We start from the raw sequence: 22,170 nt of genomic DNA on the forward strand, positions 1-22,170 counted from the left end.
ATCAAGGAGCACCTCACCGGGACATGGCTTGGGATTCGACACCCACAACCTTGAAAGCATCAGATCCATCTCAATTGCTCTGACCAGGGATGCCCACAGGGTGGGAGTGAACATGTGTCCAGCATTTCCACATGTACCTTGCTTGATCCAGTGACAGCCCCGTGAAGGAGGACTCATTTATCCTCACCACTTTCTAGGAGGGGAAACTGAGGCTCAGAGATGGAATCTGCTCTATTTGCCCCATGCATATTTGAAGCAGGTAGAGCATGACTCTTCACTGGGATGATGAGGGTGAAAATAATCATGAGGGCCCATGAGGAACCTGAAGGCAGCCATGGGGCCTGCATGGAAGGAGCTGGGGGTAGGGGGTGTGGCTGCGCCCAGCCTCTGAGGGTCCCCTACCCACCAGCCCTGGCAAACAAAGTCCTACAGCCATAGCCCTCCATGATCCTTGGGTCCACGTTCCTGCACGCTCCTGCAGTTTTAATTAAACACTGCGTATGGCAGCTCATTAAAGAGAAAACAGTTGTTCTATTTCTAAGTAGCCTCAGGACTCCTGACTATTTTTACTGCTCGAACAACATTGCAGAGAATTTTATAGTGTTTGAACTTGGCATTACCTCTGAGCCCAGCAAGACCTCCAGGCCAGGGCTGAGAGACCATTCTCTCCACTCCAGGACACCTCCCTCAGGGCACCAAGGATCCACACCACAGGCCCCTCCTCCACCAGCAGCACCCTTCTCATTCCTGGTGGTCTGCATTGCTGGAAGTTAGCCTCACTTCTGAGCTCCGATACACACCATTTGGCTGTTTGGTTCCCTGTTTTGTTCTTAGTGCTTTTCTGGGAAGCAGCCTATTAACAGTATTAGCTTATCCTTAGATAGCACTTCCTGGGCACCAGGCACTGTTCTAAGCTCTTTAACTGCCTAAACTCGCTGAAGCCTCACAACACACCTGTCAGCTAAGTAGTGTCATTCTCCCTGAAACTGATGGGGAAACTGAGGCAAAGAGGAGTTGGGTTCCTTGTCCAAGATTATAAACTCCTAGTGGGTGAAGCCAGGGCTCATACACAGGCTCTAGAATTGGTACTCTTAAACACTATATCATGCCATCTGCTAATAATCTCCCAGGTTTGGCCCTGCTTGTGTCTACAACCTGCTTCAGGTCTGTCATTCTGCCACCAGATCCCAGCCCAACGATGGCAGCAGGCTGGGTCACCTGCCAAGGTCCCCAACCATCACCTGAGCTTTGACTGGCCTCACCTGTGGCAGATTGCATTTCCCGAAGATGGTGCAACAGCACCTTTCATTCCACATGCTCTTGGGGAACCTCCCCACTACCCCTACCCCTTGAACCAGGGCAGATCTTTGTGACAGCCTCAATGAATAGAGTGTAGCTGAAGTGACACCGTATGGCTTCAGAAGCCTGATAACAAAAATATCACACACATCTGCCTTCTCTCCAGGGACTCAGCCACCAACTTGTGAGCAAACCCACATAACTGTTGGAGAGACACATGTCTCCTAGCTGACAGTCAGCACCAACTAGCCAGCCCGGGGCAGGGGGTGGGGGGACACTCTGAAAAGCTAACTGTTAGCCCCCAGTTGCGAAGAAGGCAATGGCACCCCACTCCAGTACTCTTGGCTGGAAAACCCGTGGACGGAGGAGCCTGGTGGGCTGCAGTCCATGGGGTCGCAAAGAGTCAGACACGACTGAGCGACTTCACTTTCACTCTTCACCTTCATGCGTTGGAGAAGGAAATGGCAACCCACTCCAGTGTTCTTGCCTGGAGAATCCCAGGGACGGCAGAGCCTGGTGGGCTGCTGTCTATGAGGTCGCACAGAGTCGGACACAACTGAAGCTACTTAGCAGCAGCAGCCCCCAGTTGAGTAACTTAGTGTGATGGGAAGTAGAGGCCAACTGCTCCCACCCAGCCCTGCCCAAATAGTTGAGTCCTGAGCAAAATCAATAGTATTGCTGTTTCAAGTCCCTAAATTTTCAGGTGGTTTGTTACATAGCCATAGACAACCAGAACACCTCCTGTGACCGTCTTCTGAAGCGTTTTGTGACTCTGGGTGGTCCTCTCTGATGTAGCTTATTTTACTACTGTGTTCTGTCTACCAGAGCAGATATCCCCGCCCCCCCTTTTCTGTCTCCATGACTCCTGTCTCCCCTAATAGAGAAAGTGAAGGCTGATGCTTTTCCATCTGCCCATCTCACTTCAGGGAACAGGGCACTACCAGGCTGGGTCCAGACACCATCCTTCCTCCCAAGAACTGAGATCCACCCTCTTCATGAGAAAGACTAAGTCTCCTAGGCAGTGAGGTCAATTCCCATCTAGTTTCTAGCTCACAAATTCTCACTGCTGCAGTGCCTCACTCTGCCATTTGCCCCTTCTTTTGAGTTTTACATTTAACTTATGGAAGTTATATTTAGTTCTTTGGCAAGTTGGTCAGTTTTGGTAGCTGTTCTTTGCTTTACACCGTACTTTCAATCTTTTCGTTCTTCTGACATGTTGGACTTACTACTTTTGTACTTGGCATCGTGATTACAAAACTCTCATTTGGGGGAATCTGACCCTTCAGTTTGTTGTTTCTAGTAACTCTTGCTCATGGTGGCTTGTTTCCTTGTGTGTTTGGTGGTTTTACGTTGTAAGCTCATGTTGTGATTTTTATCTGTGAGAATACTTTGACATCTGCATTTAAAGTGTGTTCTCCACACCAGTTGGAATGGCCATTATTAAAAAGCCTACAAGTAACAAACGCTGGAGAGGGTGTGGAAAAAAGGGAACCCTCCCAACTCCTGGTAAGTTGGTGCAGCCACTGTGGAAAACAGTATGGAGGTTCCTCACAAAACTAAACAGAATTACCATAAGTTCCAACAATGTCACTCCTGGGCATATATCCAGACAAAACTACAATTCAGAAAGATACATGGACCCCTATGTTCACAGCAGCACTATTCACAATAACCAAGATATAGAAATGACCTAATGTACATCAACAGACAATTAGATAAAGATGTGGTACATATATGCAATGGAATATTACTCAGCCATAAAAAAGAATGAAATAATGCCATTTGTAGCAACATGGAGGCAACGAGAGTATCATACTAAATAAATTAAGTCAGAACAAGAAAGACAAATACCATATGATATCACTTACATATGGAATCTAAAATATGGCCCAAATGAACCTATCTACAAAACAGAAACAGCCTCATGGACATAGAGAACAGAGGAGGTTGGGGTTAGCAAATGCAAACTGTTATCTAGAGTGTGCATAAACAACAAGGTCTTAGTGTACAGCACAGGGAACTATTAATACATTCAATACCCAGTGATAAACCATAATGGACAAGAGTATAAAAAAAGGATGTTTCTATATATTTAACTGAATCACTTTGCTGTACAGCAGAAATTAACATGACATTGTAAAACAACTATACTTCAATGATAAAAAAAAAAAAAGTGTGCTTTCCAGAAAAGATTTGGTTTCTGCAAGGCTCCTAGGATACCACCAATCTGGAATCACTGGCAAATTTCACAAAAATTTACAGGTCTATCTCATCTTATTGCATTTCACTTTTTTGTGCTTCTCAGATACCTTTTTTTTTTTAATAACAAATTGTAGGTTTGTGGTCCTGCCTCCTGCAAGTCTATCGGTGCCATTTTCTAATTACATTTGCTCACTTTGTGTCTGGGTGTCACATGCTGGTAATTCTCTCAATATTTCAAGCCTCCACCAGCAAAAATATTGTGACTTGCTGAAGGCTTAGGTGATGGGCAGCATTTTTTAGCAATAAAGTATTTTCAAATTAAGGTATGCGTGTTGTTTTCTTAGACATATTGCTATTGCATGCTTAGTAGGCTACACTATAGTGTAAACAAAACTTTTATGCACTGGAAAACCAAAAAAAGAGGTGTGTGACCTGCTTTATGTCTGGAACCAAACCCACAGTGTCTCTGAGGTATGTCTATATTAGATTAAATACGAATCTTCAAGGACATGCTACCATGGCTACAACTGGCTCTTTTCAGGTCCCCCATGGTTTTTCCAGTAGTCATGTATGGATGTGGGAGTTGGATGGTGAAGAAAGCTGAGCGCCGAAGAATTGATGCTTTTGAACTGTGGTGCTGGAGAAGACTCTTGAGAGTCCTTTGGACTGCAAGGAGATCAAACCAGTCCATCCTAAAGGAGATCAGTCCTGGGTGTTCATTCGAAGGACTGATGTTGAAGCTGAAACTCCAATACTTTGGCCACCTCATGCGAAGAGTTGACTCACTGGAAAAGACCCTGATGCTGGGAAAGATTGAGGGCAGGAGGAGAAGGGGACGACAGAGGATGAGATGGTTGGATGGCATCACCAACTCAATGGACATGAGTTTGGGTGGACTCAGGGAGTTGGTGATGGACAGGGAGGCCTGGCGTGCTGCAGTTCATGGGGTTGCAAAGAGTCGGACACGACTGAGCGACTGAACTGAGGTCCACTTTTCCTCTAATAGTAGAAGTACGTTTTTATTGGGGTATAGTTGCTTCACAATGTTGCACTGCTTTCTGCTGTACAGTTAAGTGGCTCAGCTGTATGTGCACAAATATCCCCGCCCTTCTGGGTTCCCCTCCCTTCTGGGTCACCACAGAGCATTGAGTACAGTTCCCCGCATTATATGGCAGGTTTCACCAGTTCTCTGCTCCACGCATAGCCATGTATACACATCAGCCCCACTCTCCCAACCCATCCCACGCCCCCCTTTCCTCCCTTGGTGTCCATACATTTGTTTTCTACGTCTGTGTCTACTTTTGTTTGGCAAATAGGTTCATCTGTACCATTCTTCTAGATGCCATGCATATGTGTTAATAGACTATATTTGTTTTTCTCTTTCTGATTTACTTTATCCTGTATGACAGTCTCTAGGTCCATCCATGTCTCTACAAATGACTCACTCCTGTTCCTTATAATGTCTGAGTAGTATTCCATTGTGTATACATACCATATCTTTTTTAGCCATTCCTCCATTCATGAGTAGAAGTATTTAGAAGAAAAGTCTGCTTCAAGTTCCATTCTCATTCCAGTGCCCCAATGTGCAAAAATTCGCCACATTTTAATCTGAGTTAGTTTTCCTATTTCTTTTCTTACCCAAGATCCTCAAGACATGCTTAAGGCACTGTGTACCCCTGGGGGAGAAGAGGCCACTAGAAATGGAGGAGTTAGGGTTAAAACAACAAAGGAAAGATAAACATTTTTATGAAAAAAAACTGTGGATCAGTACCCATTGCAAGAAAAATATTTCACGTAACTAACAACTAAAATTGTTTTCTAAATGACTTGGCAGTTCTCCCTGACATATCAATTAAGTGAAAGTGAAAGTGAAGCTGCTCAGTCGTGTCCGACTCTTTGCGACCCCATGGACTGTAGCCTACCATGCTCCTCTGTCCCTGGGATTTCCCAGGCAAGAATACCAGAGTGGGTTGCCATTTCCTTCTCCATCAATTAAGTTAGTTACAATTCAATTTTATCTTTCCTTGAAGTCCATTCCTCTACCTGATAACAAGTGGTTAACATTTACTTCAGTGACGATAGGCCTTAAAAAGCAATTCTCAAAATACTCTTTTCGCTTCAAATATCTTAACTCAGTGGATCTTTCAGTGGTTCAGCATTTTTATCCACCTGGTTAATATGCATGCATCTGGTTTGACAATCTCTGCATTATAGCAGATGTGTGAGCTATATGTTGCTACTCCTGAACCTAGTGGCTTTAAACCATGAACATTTAAACAGTCCATGAGCCAGTGTGGGCTCAGCTGTGTGGTTCTTCTGGCCTCAGTTGGGTTTAACTCACATATTTGGAGCTGGGCTGCGTATTGGCTGACACAGACTGGTCTTGGCTAGGAGGACTGGGCTGACTTTGTTCTGTTCCATGTGGCTCTGTTCCAGGCTGGCCTAGGTGTGTTTTCAAGAGAGCATTTTATGCAAGCCTCAGATGTGTCTCACCCATGGGTATGTCATGGGACAAAGCCAGTTACATGACAAGTTGAGAGTCAAGGGATGGGTACCACTCTCCCAGCTGAGAACATACAACAAAGGGTGTGAATGTAGGGAGAGGGGAAGAATTGTGACCAAATGATGCAGCCTGTCACAGCCAGCGTCAGGCGTCCCCCTTGCACAGAGCATGTCAGGCAGCTGGTGTAATGGACCATCAGGGTGTCCCACAGGCACTTGAGAGCAGACAGACAGAACTCTCCTCCCACCAACCACTTTGGTCATGGCTTCAGAGTCAAAGTGTCTCACTCTCTCACTACACACCTGTTGCTCCTGGTCACGATGTTAGGCTCTTCAGGGGCCACCTAGGAAGGCAGCAGTCAAACAGGGCTGGTCTTCCTGGGGCCAAGAAGTCCATCCCCAGCTCAGGACAGGGCAGTGACTCAGGTCTTTGGGCACGTTGCTGAAAATAAAATGTGGCTAGAGTTCAATCACTTGAAAACTGAACATCATTTCTTTTCTGCATTAACTGCTGATACCTTAAAATAGATGACCTGGAGAGAACCTATCAAATCTTCAGTTTGTCAATACCATGCCAAGGAAAGGAGTATAATTCAGAGAGCAATTATGAGAAATTGTGTAGGGCACTGCAGAGTTCAAGGCCAGGGGCCAGGCTATCCACCTGCCTCCATGCACCAGAGCTCACCCCAGGGCTGGGGCACACCAGGTGTGTGCTTAACAAGTGCACACTGACCTTGGCTTCAGAGAATATCCTTGTGATGTTTTGGTGCAAAGAGAACAACTAAGTAGATGAGCCTGAAAAAGATTAAGGGAGTCCCTCAAGGGCCTTTGGTCTGAATCTAAGGTTCATATGTGGTATATTTGTCAGAACTGTCATGGGAGCAAGTGACAGAAACCTAACTTGGGGTCACTTGAAAAGAATGGGGGATTTATTGTCTTAGAACCCTCCCTGGGGATTTCCGGACAAAATCTCAGGAGAAAGAGGCCTTTCCTGGTCACAGAATTTCCAGATGGAGGTGAGTCCAGGTCTGGTTATTGATCAGCTCCTCAACAACACCCCACCTTCCACCTACAATGTGAAGAAAAATGGTCAGTGAGATTAGAGTTTAGGCAGAGAAAAGCTGGGAGGCAGAGGAGAGGGAGGGAAAAAGACAGAGCTGCCGTATCCAAGTCTTCCTGAGGCCAGCTTCTTTGCCAGCCTTCCTGGTTATTTGATCGCCTGAGACAATAAACCCCTCATTCTTTTCAAGTGATCCCAAGTTAGGGGCCCCAAACTAGAAACAAGCCAATATCAATCAACAACAGAATGGATACAAAATTTGTGGCAGATTCACATGTGGAATACTCCCAGCACAGAAAATGAACACTTGTACACAACAACAGATATTTTGTTAGAAGCTAGACACACACAAAAAAACATACTGTGTGCATGCATTTATAGAAGTTCAAGAAGAAGCAAAGCCAATTTTGGCGACAGGGATCAAATAGTGGTTACCCCATGGGATGGGGTAGAGACTGGAAAGGGGCACCAGAAGACTGAGGATGTGCTGGAAAATGGGTTATACGGGTGTATTCATACAAGAAGGCATCAAGCTGTACACTACAGAGCTGTGTGCTCTACTCTATGCATGCATTACCTCAGTGTAAAAAACAACTATTCATTATCAGGTTTGATTGAAGTTACAAGCCCTTCAAATGGTACTTGTTCTTTAATTCTTTCATTCATTAAAAAGAGAACTTGGGGTTTCCCCATCTAGGCTTCCTACTGGATTCGTTTCTCAGTTTATCTCCCCACAGGTGATTTAGTGAGACCTCACTCAGGAGACCATTCTGGGGTTCCACCCTCCCCCTTACCCAGTTTCCAAATTCCAACCAAGTAAATCCAGAAGTTCCAAAGGGACCCCCAACTTCCCTGGGCTCAACCATCAGGGTGGTCTGGGGTTGAGGATTCCAGCTCTCGCACCCCATTCTCCTGAGCCAGGGGGCCCTTGTGTGGCCAGGAGGGGCTGGAGCTCCCTGGAGGAGTTGAGGAGGCGTGCCTGAAGAGGCAGGATGTGGGGAGATCAGTCCTCCACACTTGCTCTGAAGGAGGACAATCAACAGAAAAACATCTTCACAGAAGGTTCTGGAACCCAACACAGGACCATGTTTACAGGGGCCAGACACTGGGAATAGGTCTCTGCTTGGGACTTGCTTTGCAGGTTGGCTAATTCCTTACTTTCCCACTAGATGACTTTGATCTTGTCCATGTCAACTTCCTTACATCAAAATGAACCCCAAACACCCACTCACAGACTTAGCTTGACAGACAGGATGGGGAGCGAGGTGGGGGGGGGGTTCAAGTTGGGGGAGACACATGTATATCTATGGCTGATGCTGATGTATGGCAAAAACCATTACAATATTGTAAAGCAATTGTGTGCTTAGCCGCTCAGTTGTGTCCGACTCTTTGCAACCTCATGGACTGTAGCCCACCAGGCTCCTCTGTCCATGGGGATTCTTCAGGCAAGAATACTGGGGTGGGTAGCCATGTCCTTCTCCAGGGGATCTTTCTAACCCAGGTATGGATCCCAGGTCTCCCACACTGCAGGTGGATTCTTTACCATCTGAGCCACCAGGGAAGCCCTCTAAAGCAATTATCCTCCAATTAAAATAAAAAAAGAGAGACACTGCAGAAGGAGTAATCTAGTTTATGCAGTACCTTTTGTGTGGAAAGAACCCTTCCTCAAGAGGTTGTACTACCTTACATGGAAATTTATCATAAAATACTGATTTTCTTAGAATAAGATATAATTGCCATCTGTTGTAAAAATTGTCATATTATGTTTTCAAAGCCACAAAGTCTCTGACTGATAAACCCAGGTATCAAACCCAGGTCTCCCACACTGCAGGTGGATTCTTTACCATCTGAGCCACCAAGGAAGCCCTCTAAAGCAATTATCCCCCAATTAAAATTTAAGAGAGACAATGCAGAAAAACTAATCTAGTTTACACAGTACCTTTTGTGTGGGAAGAACTCTTCCTCAAGAGATTGTACTACCTTACACGGAAATTTATCATAAAATACTGATTTTCTTAGAATAAGATATATAATTGCCATCTGTTGCAAAAATTGTCATATTAAGTTTTCAAAGTCTCTAATGTGACTGGTAGACAGTAGGACTGTTCGGTGTACAGCCTGAGCAACCACACACATATATCCCTGCCTGCAGGATATGAGGTCCTATGAGAATATATGAGGCTTGCCTTATTTTTCCAGCCAGGATGCTTAGGTTACCTCCTTTATTCTTGCAGGGCATTATTCTATGGACTGAATTGTGGTCCCCAAACTCACCCCTGCCAACAAAAATTCATGTGTTTGAGGCTTTAGGAGAGATTTAGGTTTAGATGAGGTCATTGGTAGGGGCAGGGGTAAGATGGACTCATGACAGGATTAGTGCCCTTATCAGAAGAAGAGGGGGACTTCTCTGGTGGCTCACACAGTAAAGAAACTGTCTGCAATGCAGGAGACTGAGACCCGGGTTCGATCCCTGGATCGGGAAGATCCCCTGGAGTAGGAAATGGCAACCCACTCCAGTATTCTTGCCTGGAGAATTCCATGGACAGAGGAGCCTGGTGGGCTACAGTCCATGGGGTCACAAAGAGTCAGATACAAGTAAGCATAGTAGCGCAGCAGGAAGAAGAGGAGGCACTTGGCTCTCCCTCTGCCGTGTGAGGACACAGCAAGAAGGCAGCCACCTGCAAGCCAGTAAGAACGCCCTCACCAGGAGCCAACCAAGCTGGCACGCTGATCTTGGGACTTCCAGCCTCCCAGGAAATACTGTCTAAACCACTCAGTCTGTGGTATTTTGTTATGGCAGCCCAAGCTAAGTAGCACATATTGGTACCAAGAAGCGGGGTGCTGCTGTCACAAATACCTAACAATGTGGAACTGACTTAGGAACTGGGTGATCAATAGAGACTAAAGAGTTTTAAGATGCATTCTAGAAATTTGTATGTTAAGGGGGATTCTGGTGAGGCCTCAGACAGAAAAGAGGAACATGTTAATGGAAAGCAGAGGAAAGGCATGACCCCTGTTTTACCACTGACTTGTCTCCAGTGTTTTGTGGAAGATAAACCTCTGCGGGATGAAATTGGACACTTAGCTGCGCAGATCTCTAAGCAAAGCACTGAAAGAGTGGTTTGGTTCCTCCTTACTGCCTATAGTAAAACACAAAGGAAAAGAGGTGAATTGAAGCAGTTGTTAAGCAAAAAGCCGCCAGAACTGGATGATCTGGAAATTTTTCAGCCTATCTGTATTACAAAAAATGAGATGCCTTGACCTGAAATGAAGATTAAGGGTGTGGCTGAACAACCATTTGATTAGGAGATCATGGGTACAACTCCAAGACTTAATCAGTCATCTCAGCAGAAGCCAGAAACGGAGATGGGATTACAGTCATGCCTCAGTATCCAGTGGGGGTGGGGAGGGGACAAGTTCCAGGAACCTCACGTTTAACAAAATCCAAGGATGTTCCAATTCCTCATATAAAATGACACTGTATTTGCATATAACCTATGCACATCTTCCCATACACTTTAAATCATCTCTAGATTACTTGTAATAACTAATACAATGTAAAAGCTATATAAATAGTTGTAAATACAATGTAAATGCTATGTAAAAAATTACCTGCATGTGGCAAATTCAACTTTTGCTTTTTGGAACTTCCTGGAATGCTTTTTGCTATTGCTGTTGTTCTGTTTTGGAACCTTTTTTTTTTTTTAAGTACTTTTGCCCTGTGGCAGATTGGAACCTGGATATGTAGAGGGTTTACTGTGTACAATGACACTGTCCATTTGAACTACAAGGGACAGAAAATACAAGATGAAATGAAGGAAAACTGCTGGACTTCTTTGATGAGCCAACAGGGCTGCATCATAGAGCTGTTTGACAGTGAGCATGTACTGTTCTCCAGGAAAAGGAAAGATGGACCCCAAAGGCAATTCAGAGGTCATCAGAACCACTTTCTAAGTTTCAACAGGCCAGACAGCCCCTGACTGAAGCCTAGGGGCCAGGACTGCCTTGTGGGTTCAGGACAACCTGTGGAACCTTGGGGCCAGGGCTGCCCAGAGTCCTGGGGCCATGAACCCCACTCAGCAGAGCTGCAGAGAAGGGACTCCTGGCCCAGTGGGTCTGGAAGGCAGGGCACTGAACCAAAAAGGACTATCCTTAAGACTGAAGATCTAGCGGCGTTTCCCTTGGCAAGTTTTTACTTGCTTGGGATCTGTTATTCCTTTTCTGTTTCTCCATTTTGGAATGGAAATGTGTAACCTTTGCTTGTAAGCACATCACTTATGGAGTCACGTTCACAGCTGGAGAGGAACATTGCCTCAGGATGAACCCTACCCAAGTCTCACCCACATCTGATATTTAGGTGAGACTTTAGACTTGATGCTGGAATTAGTTAAGGCTTTAGGGGCTGTTGGAAGGGAATGAATGTATTTTTTATGAGAGGACACACATCTGGTGGGAGAGCAGGACTGGAATGTTATGGATTGAATATTTGTGTCCCAACCAAATTCATCTGTTGAAGCCCTGATGGGATGGGATGTGTACGTAGGGCCTTTGGAGATAATCAGGTCACAAGGGTTGGAGCTCTTGAGACCAGGTCAGTGTCATCACAGGAAAGAGATGGTAAGAGCTCTCTTTCTGCCTGGTGGGCACATAGCAAGAAGGAGGCTGTCTGCAAGCCCGTAAGGGGGCCCTCACCAGAACCCAACCATGCTGGCACCCGGGTCTTGAACTTCTAGCTTTCAGGACTGTGAGAGACGAATTCCTAATGCTTATGCCACCCAGTCTGTGATACTTCATTATGGCAGCCACAGCGGAGTAAGACAGTTCTCACCATCTGTTAAAGGAACTATCCCTGAAGATTCAGTGCTAATGGCTGAGTTATTATCCCTCAGAGGGACACTTGAATCCTGGGGTGTAAACCCAGCCCCCTAAGAGAGAAGTGCTCCTGGGGGACCTTTGAGCTGCGGGGCTGTCACTGGGCAAGGGTGTAGTTAAGGGAGAAAGGAGGCGCTGCCACCTCCTGAGACAGACTCCCTCCCTCATCAGACTGCAGCCAACATGCCCCTCCACCCACGCGCGAAGACGGCCCTGGCTCTGGGCTCTGAGGCCTTGCTCTCTGGGAAGGAGCCTGACCCATCAAGATGCCAGGGCATGAACGTCCTTGAGGCAGGAGTGTGCCATCCTCACAGCCCCCTTCTGGCTGTAACATTAGCCCTGCCTGTTTCAGGGAGCCATCTGGCGGGTGGGAGGAGCAGGGAGTAGGCTCTGACCCTGCAGGGGATGCCTGGCTTAGAGACAACAAGAAAAGTCATCGAGCAGCTTCTACCCGCTTCCTTCCCCGCAGTTTCTGCTTTCGTATTCTGGGAGAAAGAAAAGGCATTCTGGCGATGACAGCTGGCCCTACTAGGGGAAGAACATGGCTGCCCTTGGAGGGGCTGGATCCCTGGGGAATCCACAGTCTCCCGAGCTCCACGGGGCTTCCTGGAGGCTGAGCCTCTTTGGTCCCTTGTTCATTCGGCATCTCCCAGGGGTGCCCTGGTGTGTGAGCTGAGGGGAGACAATGATGTGCAGGAAAACACCCCCTCTCCTGCCAGGAGCCCACAGCCTGCAGTGGGAGTCAGGCTCGCCGCCAGTCATTACCAAAGGCTGTGTGGAGTCCTGTGAGAGAAACGGCAGAACAATGGTACTGTGAGGACGCAGAAGAACAGAAGGAAGTCTTCCTGACCCTCAGGGAGGGCTCCCGAAGGAGGTCACGTTTACACACCGTACGTCGGAGTTCAAAGGTAGCAAGAGGGTGGTCTGGGAACAGCCGAGGGGCGTAGGATGGGCTGGCGACAGACAGACCAGACACCCAGGTGGGGCGAGGTCCTTGTGGGCGGCACCATGCGGTTTGGATTTTATCCCAAGTAGGTGCTCATCCAGAGATTTTCGGCAAAGGCAGGGGGTAACTTCCCCAGAGAGGAATGGCATGCCCTCACCTGAAACCTGGACTCTCCCAGGAAGGAGCTGCGGGTCCGAGCCCGTAGACCCTCCTCCCTGGAGCCTGGTGGCCAGGGCCTTGCAAGTCCAGCCCAACGCTGACTGTGCTCTGTGTGAGTCTGGCCTGCATGTGGTGCCATGATTATATACCTTCAAGTCATTCGGGAAACCTCCAGTTCAGCTTCTCAGGTCACGGCTCAGGCTTTGTGATCTTAACACGTGAGAGTCCAGAAGTAGGTGAATCTTGAAAGAAGAAATCATTAGCTCATATTGAGAGACTCACAGAGCTCCCTGCTCCACACAAGGCTGGGGGTCGAGCCAGAACTAGGTCCTGGGAGGGTCCCAGCCCTGACTCTGCCCAGTCAGGGTCTCAGGCTCTGGGACAAAGCATCAGTGTTCCTCTTTCTCTCCTGAGAATGTCTACATGAAAATATGATCTGTGTTCCTTTTTCTCTCCTGAGAATGTCTACAAGAAAATATACATAGGCATGCCTGGAGCCCAGGCCACACACAACATGACTCACAACCAAGGAAATAGGCTGCCACCTTCTCTGCTCTGTATGTAGAGACTCTGACTTCCTGCAAACAAATGAACTTGACTTTAACTCCATAACCAGGGCTAATCTGTCCCACCTCTATCTGCCTCGCACAGGACATGGGCTCATTCATTAGGAATGGTGTGTGCACTTTGCCGGGTCCTCTGGAGGGATCCGTTATGCGGTGTGTAGTGACAGTTCACCCAGGAAAGGGTTGGGGGCAAAGAGTAAAGTGATTCCTCTCCACCCCTGCCCGCCCCCCCAGGGGGGAGCTCTGTGCCCTTGGCTCCTCCCCTCACTGACCCTGTGGTGAGCTCAAGGCCACAGCAGCATCTTCCTGGGCTGTGCTCATTTTATCTATAGCCCTTCCGGGTTTACAGGAGGGAGAAGAGGGAGTCTCAGAGAAGGAGCTCATGCTAGCTTGTCTAGGGCAAGTGACTCTCAACCTTCAGGTACATCCGAGTCCCCTGGAGGGCTGGGAAACTCAAGATAGCTGGGCCCCACCCCAGAGCTGCTGCTGCTTCTTTTTTTTAAATTTTTACTGGAGTATAGTTGACTTGCAATGTTGTATTTAGTTTCAGGTGTACAGCAAAGTTAAACATAAACATATATCCACACTTTTTCAGATTCTTCTCCCATATAGAGTATTGAGTAGAGTTACCTCTGCTATACAGTAGGTCCTTATTAGTCATTTATTTTATATATAGCAGTGTGTATATCAATCTCAACCTCCCAGTTTATCACCCCCCCCCAACCTGGTAAACATAAGTTTGTTTCCTACATCTGTGACTCTGTTTCTGTTTTGTAGATAAGTTCATTTGTACCATTTTTTTAGATTCCACACATAAGCGATATCATATGATATTTGTCTAGGGAAGGTCTGGGTGGGCCTCAGACTCTCCTTTCTAACAAGCTTCCACATGATGCTGATGCTGCTGGCTGGAGGCCCACACTTGGAGAATCACTGGTCTAGCTCCTTACCTGGCACCTTCCACAGGTAATGCTGGAAACACTACATCTGCATCTTCCTCTTCGATGCCTTTTCCAGTCACCACTCACTACTGTTTTCTTTTCTTGTCTGTCTGACCTCTTCCCAGACTGTTTGTTAATCCCTAAAGAGCAGGATCTGTGTCTTAATTACCTGTGGATTTCCAGAAAAATCTTAGCAGTACTCAAGCTGCTTGGAGAGCAGTGGGTCTCTCTCCAGGAAGAAGTCACATGGAGGAGAGGTGGGTCCCAAGAGGCTTTTTCACTCCATATCCTGCTGCATTGTTTGGAGTTTTAAAAGAATGATTCGTGTGTTATTATGTGATTAAAAAATTATGTCAAGAGAATGAAAAGACAAGTCATAGACTGGGAGAAAATAATAATAAAAGACATCTGATAAAAAATAAAACTGTTTTCAAAATGCACAAAGAACTCTAAAAACTCAAAAATAAGCAAAGAACCCAACTAAAAAATAGACCAAAGACCTTGACGGATGCCTCATCAAAAAAGATATTCAGATGGCAAATAAGTACATAAAAATATGTTCCACCTCATCCTCCTACACTGTTGATGGGAATATAAGTTGGGGCAGCCACTATGGAAAACAGTATGGAGGTTCCTCAGAAGACTAAAAATAGAATTACCCTATGATCCAGTAATCCCCTTCCTGGGAATATACTCAGACAAAACTCTAATTCAAAAAGATACACGCACCCCTGAGTTCACAGCAACACTATTCACAATAGCCAGGAGATGGAAACAACCTAAACGTCCATCAGCAAATGAATGGATAAGGAAGATGTGGTACATACATGCAATGGAATATTACTCAGCCGTGAAAAGAACAAAACAATGTCATTTGCAGCAACAAGGATGCAGTTAGAGATGATCATATCAAGTGAAGTAAGTCAGAAAGACAAATACCATATATCACTTATATGTGGAATCTAAAATACAACACAAGTGAGCCTACCTATAATACAGAAACAGACTCACAGAAATAGAGGACAGACTGGTTGTGGCTGCCAACGCTGGGGAGGAGATGGACGGATTGGGAGTCTGGGGTTGGAAGGTGCAAACTGTTACATTTAGAATGGACAAACAACACGGTCCTAATTCATAGCATAGGATATTCAATAGCCTGTGATAACCCATAATGAAAAAGAATATTAAAAAAGAACATATATACCTGTATTACTGAGTCACTTTGCTGCACAACAGAGATTGGCACATTGTAAGTCAACTATACTTCAGTAAAAAATAAACATGCTCCACCTCATACCATCAGGAAAATGCAAATTAAAACAACAGGAAACTACTACTGCCCATCTACTCCTATGGTCAAAATCTGGAACACTGACAATACCAAATTCAGGCAAGGATCTGGAGAAACAGAAACTCTCATTCACTGCTGGTGGGGATGCAAAATGGTACAGTCTCTTCGAAATGCAGATTGGTAGTTTCTTACAAAACTAAACATACTCCAGTCATACAATCCAGCAATCATGCTCCTTGGTATTTACTCATAGGAACTGAAAACTTATGTCCACACAAAAGTCTGCACATGAATGTTTATAGCAGCTTTATTCGTAATTGATGTCCTTCAGTAGCAGCCAAGATGCCCTTCCGTAGGTGAATGGGTAAGTAAACTGGTATATCTAGACAATGAAATACTATTCAGTGCTAAAAAGAAATGAGCTATCAAGCCATGAAAAGATGTGGAGGAAACTTGCTGCTGCTGCTGCTAAGTCGCTTCAGTCGTGTCCGACTCTGTGCGACCCCATAGACGGCAGCTCACCAGGCTCTGCCATCCCTGGGGTTCTCCAGGCAAGAATACTGGAGTGGGTTGCCGTTTCCTTCTCCAGTGCATGAATGGGAAAAGTGAAAGTAAAGTCGCTCAGTCGTGTCCGACTCTTAGCGACCCCATGGATTATAGCCTACCAGGCTCCTCCGTCCATGGGATTTTCCAGGCAAGAGTACTGGAGTGGGGTGCCATTGCCTTCTCCAGAGGAAACTTAGATGCATATTATTAAGTGAAAGAAGGCAATCTGAAAAAGCTACCTACTGTATGTTTCCAGCTTTATGACATTCTGGAAAAGGCAAAACTATGGAGATAATAAAAAATCAGTGGTTTCCGGGGGCTAGAGGGAAGGAAGGGATGAATAGGTGGAGCACAGAGGATTTTTAGGGCAGCAAAAATGTCCTGTACGCTACTGTAATGATGGCTACGTGCCATTATAGCAAACATCTGTCCAAACCCATAGAATGTGCAACACAAAGAGTGAACCCCAAGGCCAGCTATGGACTTCAGGTGATAACGATGTCAGTATAAGTTCATCGGCTGCAACAAAGGCAGCTCTCTGGTGGGTGATCTTGATAATGGGAAGGCTCCGCACACGTGGGAGTACATGATAAATCTCTGAACCTTCCCTTCAGTTTTGCTGTGAACCTAAAACTGTTCTCAAAAAAGTTTAAAAAAAAAAAAGGAAAGAACGGATAAAGGACCAATCCTTTGACTAAAGCATCCTCTCTAAAGATACTAACTGCTATCCCACACCCCCGCTGAGTCCTAAAATGTATCTAGCTAATAGCATTACTAAGCGCCAGGTGCTGCTGAAAGGCTTTTAAATACACAGACTTATTTAGTCCTCAGAACAACCACATGAAGTGGGTACTTTTTATTAGCCCCCATGTGGGAAAACTAAGGCACAGAGATGTTAGTCACCTCATTCAAGGTCACTTGTTTAATTAGCAGTGGGGCTGACATTCACCCCCTGCTGGACTAATTCTGGGATGTGTCCTGACCTCTAGGAGGGCTGTACCACCTAAGTTATGGATACCTTGAGGACGGTCAAAAGATGGAGTCATATTTATTCACACCTAACCCACTTTCTTCTAAAGAAGATTTGAGGGAACTGCTACCTGATTTTGTTATCCAGAGCGTACATTGCATAGAAGGCTACCTTTAATTAAATTTCTGCTAGAAACACAATACAGAAACATAAGCTTAAGCACAATGGCTTACCGCCCCTCCCCCCTCCAAAAAAAAAAGTGATCAAAGTTTATGTGATCTCTGGCTTCTGGGAGTTCCTGTTCATACAGCTCTCTCACTGGCTACTGGCAGGCAAGCAGCAGCAGGTGCCAGAAGGAAAGGAAATGTTTATGGGGAGGGGGCAACTTTTAAATACAGAACATTCTCTATTTTAACTTGATTTCTTCCATGCATGCGGAAAAGAGCTGTGTGATCCGACTGGAGTGGAGGAACCCTTGGCCCCTGCTCTCAGAGCCCCCGAGTTCTTTATCGGTGGAGCCTGAAGCTAATGGACTGGAGGGCCTTTCCAGGAGCTCTTCCCCTGAGTGGCTCAGGCCCCATCCGGCCTGAGTCAGCGTCTTCAGCAGTGAGAAGGGGGGAGCCTGGCTTTGCTCTCTCTTTCCTCTGCAAATGCCCTCCAGGTGATCCCACTGTGCGGCTGGGGCTGAGAACCACCGGAAGGCCCCCTGCAGTTTTCAAGTTCTGATTCTCACTCTGAAATCCCTCGGGTTTTTAGAAGTACTGCGTGTTCTTATCCTCTCCCACAGCCACCAAGTCCTTGCCCTGCCTTTCCGGGGAGTGGGGGGGGCGGTGCTGGGTTGGCGTAGAATTTAATCACCTCCTTGGAACCAGCACCCAGCTCCCCAGGGGGCCGCTTGTTCACTTCCGGTGAGGCCAGTGGGTTTATTTACGGTTTCTGATTTTATTTATTTCCCCGACTCAGAGCTGTTCTTCTGCATACAGAGAACTTCGGCTGTCTGCTGCCTGCCAGCCCAGGGCCGCAGTGATCCGGGCCAAGATGGATGGCAGAGTTAGTCCAGCCCATTGGCTGAGAAGCTGGTCGCCTTCTTGGGGTGATTTATGCCGTGCGGCAAGGCCCTGCCTGCGCCCAAACATCTCCCCCACGAGCTTTCCCAGCACAGGGCTTTGGGGGAGGGGGGGTGCCTGGAAAATTCTGTTCTAATTCAGAGGGCTCAGCTCTGCCTATTTATTCTTTTGCTTGAGCACGACCAGCCCAGGAGGGCGTCAGCCGGATCTTGTTTTAATGCATGTTTAGCCCCCTCCCCCACCTTCTATTGCCAAGAACCAGTCTGGAGGGGTGGGGTGGGGAAGGTCTGCGTTGGAGGCGACAAAGAGGGGACAGGCTCATCATTTGTACCTGATTTCTACTTTTCCTGCTGTTAACACCTCACTTTACACCCACTCCTGCCCACCCCCTCCCACCACCCTAACTAGGGTTCTGCCAAGTAGTTGGCATATCAGGCAGGATCTAAACAGGAAATCAGAAATCAATTTAAGTACACAGTGGAGGGAATGTAATGCTGGGGCCTGGTCACATAGATACTGGAGGAGTCAGAGAGTCAAAAAGAGCAGGAAAGCAACTTAGAAATTGTTATGGTTATTTAGTTGCTGAGTCATGGCCGACTCTTTTGCCACCCCATGGACTGTAGCCCGCCAGGCTCCTCTGTCCACCGGGATTCTCCAGGCAAGAATACTGGAGTGGGTTGCCATGCCCTCCTCCAGGGGATCTTCCCAATCCAGGCATCAAACCTTTATCTCTTATTTCTCCTGCATTGGCAGGTGGATTCTTTACCACTGAGCCACCTGGGAAGCGCCACTTAGAAATTAGCAGCATCCAGAAGCCATGGTCAGCTCTGAGGCTACGGGGTGAGGGGAGGGATGAGTCGGGGGAGAAAGGAGAGGGTGTGTGTTGGCAGAGCCTGGAAGCTGGAGCCACCAGAACAGCTGGGACGAGAGCGAGGCCACAGCTAGAGCCACAGCTAGGCCGGACCTGACCCCCGGCAGGGAGAGAGGGGCCCAGACCCCGCGGCGTCTTTCCTGACCCTGTGCTCTCAGCCTGGGCCATGAAACCCTGCTGAAAAGGAGTCTGGAGAAGGCAGACGGAAAACCGGGGCAAGGACTGAGGCTAACAGGCCCAAGACCAACACAACGGGATCGCCAGACCACCCTGCACCTGCTGCGAGGCCACTGAGCCAAAACCCCACGGCCAGTTGGGGGTCGGACTCAGGCCTCCGCTGACCGCCGCAAGGCTGGGACCCCCATCGCGAGCCTTTCCCTGGACCGGACATGGCAGGCCTCTGGCCCTGGCCCGGTTCTTTAGGACGAAGAACTGCCTTGAAGGCAGATGGTGGAGGAAAAAAGGTTGACTGTGGTGATGGAGGACTCACCGAGCTTCTCGTTCTGGGCTCTGGCCACGTAATTCACTGCAGGAGAGTCAAGGCCGTCGGAACACCAACCCGTCTCCTCCTCTAACCCCTGGCAAGGCTGCATCTCCCAGCCTCCCCTGCGCCCAGCAGGGCCCACGTGATCAGAACCAGCCAATGGCGTGTGAGCAGGAGCCTCCCGCGTCTCTTCAGTCCAAGGCGTTTAAAAGCAGGTGTGACGTTCTGGGCTCTTGTTTCTCTGCCACGGTCACCTGGAAGCTGGGGCGTATTGAACACGATGCCACAAGACAGAAGCAGCCTTGATTCCCAGCCTTGATCCCATTAGCGGATCACACAACCAACAATGGAATGTGTGTGTGAGAAAAATCTTTATTGCATTAGGATGCTGAGATTTGTGACTACTGAGAACATACTGTATAGTACAGGGAACTCTACTTACATAAAGCTCTGTGGTGACCCCAATGGGAAGGAAGTCTCAAAGGGAGGGGATATATGTACATGTATGGCTGATTCATTTTGCTGAACAGTCGAAACTAATCCAACATTGTAAAGCAACTGTACTCCAATAAAAATTAATTTTAAAAAAGATAGATTTTGAAGGGTTTTCTGATTTTTTTTAACCACGGCATACTTGACATTACCTCAATATAGATGCTGTATGCTATAATAGGTCCTCCCACCATATCAGTTCCCCTCTTATGTACTTCTGTATCCACCAGGGCAGCCCTGGTTGCATTTCTGTGGTCCTCGCTGAGACTGTGATCTCCACGGAGGCCAGGAACTGCTTTAGTATCATGGCATTATCCCTAAGCTAGCCGAGTGGCTGACACCAAGGGGGAAAGAAGCTGTTGACTAATTCGATGAGTGAATAAAAAAAATGAATAATAACAAGACCGGAACTAGAACCTGGCTTTTACTGGAGCACTAGAAGGAAAACACTCAATCCAAGGGAGGCAGAATATAGCTCAGGAGAAGCTTGATGGATTAGAAAAACGATCCACTTAGGACAGATGAAATGCAAGGCAAGGCTTTCAGAAGTTAAGCACAAACCCCGCCCGTCCAGAAGGAGGCGAGGAGAAGACCTAAGGGGACCCAGGGTCATAGGGACCATGAGCCTGATAATACCCTCAGGGAGGGGCCAGCCTCCAGCACTGGGACAGGGCCCAGGAAGGAGGAAGCCGCACATGCGAGACGTGGTGCAATCATCCCACTGCACTTGGCCTTCTCCCGGCGTCTTATTTTAGCTGTCACATTTTGGAAGGATTTGGAGGTTTTGGAGGGGAGCCAGAGCCAATAGGAGAAATGATGAAAAGTTGGGAAAAAAATAGAACTTGTAGAAAAAGCCTAGGGGGTGGGTGGGAGTTAAACAAGGCTGGGGGAGGCAGGCAGAGGCTAATGAGCACCTCTCCAACTCTGGGGGACAGAACGAGGGGATCTGGGTTCCTATAGCAGCAAGAAAGACTCAAGTTAGACTCCAGGCAGTGAACCGCCGTTTAAAAGGAGTGATAGGTTGAAGGAGGTGGTTGGGCTTCTGTTGACGTCATCACGTCCCTTGGCTGTCCCTCTTCTCAGGACACCTCAGTGGGCCCCTCCCTGGTCCCATAAAGGGCCAGACACAAAGGGCGACTGGGAAATGTGAGGCCCTAGAGGTGTCGTAAGATGAAAGAGGTCTGATAATGCCACTGGTGTCACATGACCAGAAAGGAGAAGACCCTGACCAGTGTCTGCCAACTCTGGTTTATGTGGGTCCGGGGCAAGGGGCTGGACAAGATGACTTCTGTGAGTTTGGAAACTCCTCACAGGACCTGAAGAAAAGCATTGTTTGAGTAATTTGGTGTTTGACACTTTCTCTCTCAGTTTTATCCTGTATGGTTATATCCCTAGGAAATGTCTTAACGTCTCTTGGAGCAGATGACATGTTCTAACCATAGCCCTGGGAGAGGCTTTAGAGAAGGGGTCATGGAGAACTGAGGAAGACTCATGGATCCCTGGATGTCAGGACTGGAAGGATGCTGGGTGGAGCCAGGGGCTTTCAAATATGATTTTCCTGCAAGAGAAAATGGATCCAGTCCCCCTAGCTGAAGGACTTCTGTTCTTCACTGGCCTACGTCAAGGTCTGGGCAGGAGACATGAAGCCCCTGGGCCAGAGATGCACCTCACCTGTAGGATCTTTGCTTCATCCTCCTCTGGGCACAGCCCTGAGGCACCGCCAGGTGGCTGCCTCTTTCTTTCTCTCCACAAGGGGGCAGTCTCTGAGCTTCCTCACGATAATCTGTTGATTTTAAGCCAAACCACAGCGCCTACTTGGGTCCATGGAGGCCAAAAGGGCTGATAAAGCGCACTCCCACCAGTTGACTTGCTTCCAGGGACGGTTACTGGTCTTATGGAGCT

General features: G+C 47.3%; 1 protein-coding gene across 3 annotated transcripts in view; it reads right to left on the reverse strand.

Moving 5' to 3' along the window:
• The window catches only part of MOCS1 (molybdenum cofactor synthesis 1), a 386,238-nt gene extending 366,357 nt beyond the window's left edge, over nt 1–19,881 (reverse strand). For 2 of the 3 annotated variants that reach the window (XM_081523253.1, XM_081523252.1), the window contains exons 1-2: nt 19,783–19,881; nt 6,307–6,445 (exon numbers count right to left, since the gene is read on the reverse strand). The gene's annotated coding sequence lies outside the window, so the exon portion shown is untranslated. Of the gene's footprint in view, nt 1–6,306; nt 6,446–13,189; nt 13,283–19,782 lie in introns of all 3 variants that reach the window. The other variant, XM_081523254.1, reaches the window with a different exon arrangement.
• Between the last annotated feature and the right edge of the window lie 2,289 nt (nt 19,882–22,170).

Source organism: Giraffa tippelskirchi, chromosome 8, assembly GCF_054371585.1.
Source record: "Giraffa tippelskirchi isolate mGirTip1 chromosome 8, T2T-mGirTip1v1.2.pri, whole genome shotgun sequence".
In the NCBI taxonomy this organism is placed as follows: Eukaryota; Metazoa; Chordata; class Mammalia; order Artiodactyla; family Giraffidae; genus Giraffa; species Giraffa tippelskirchi.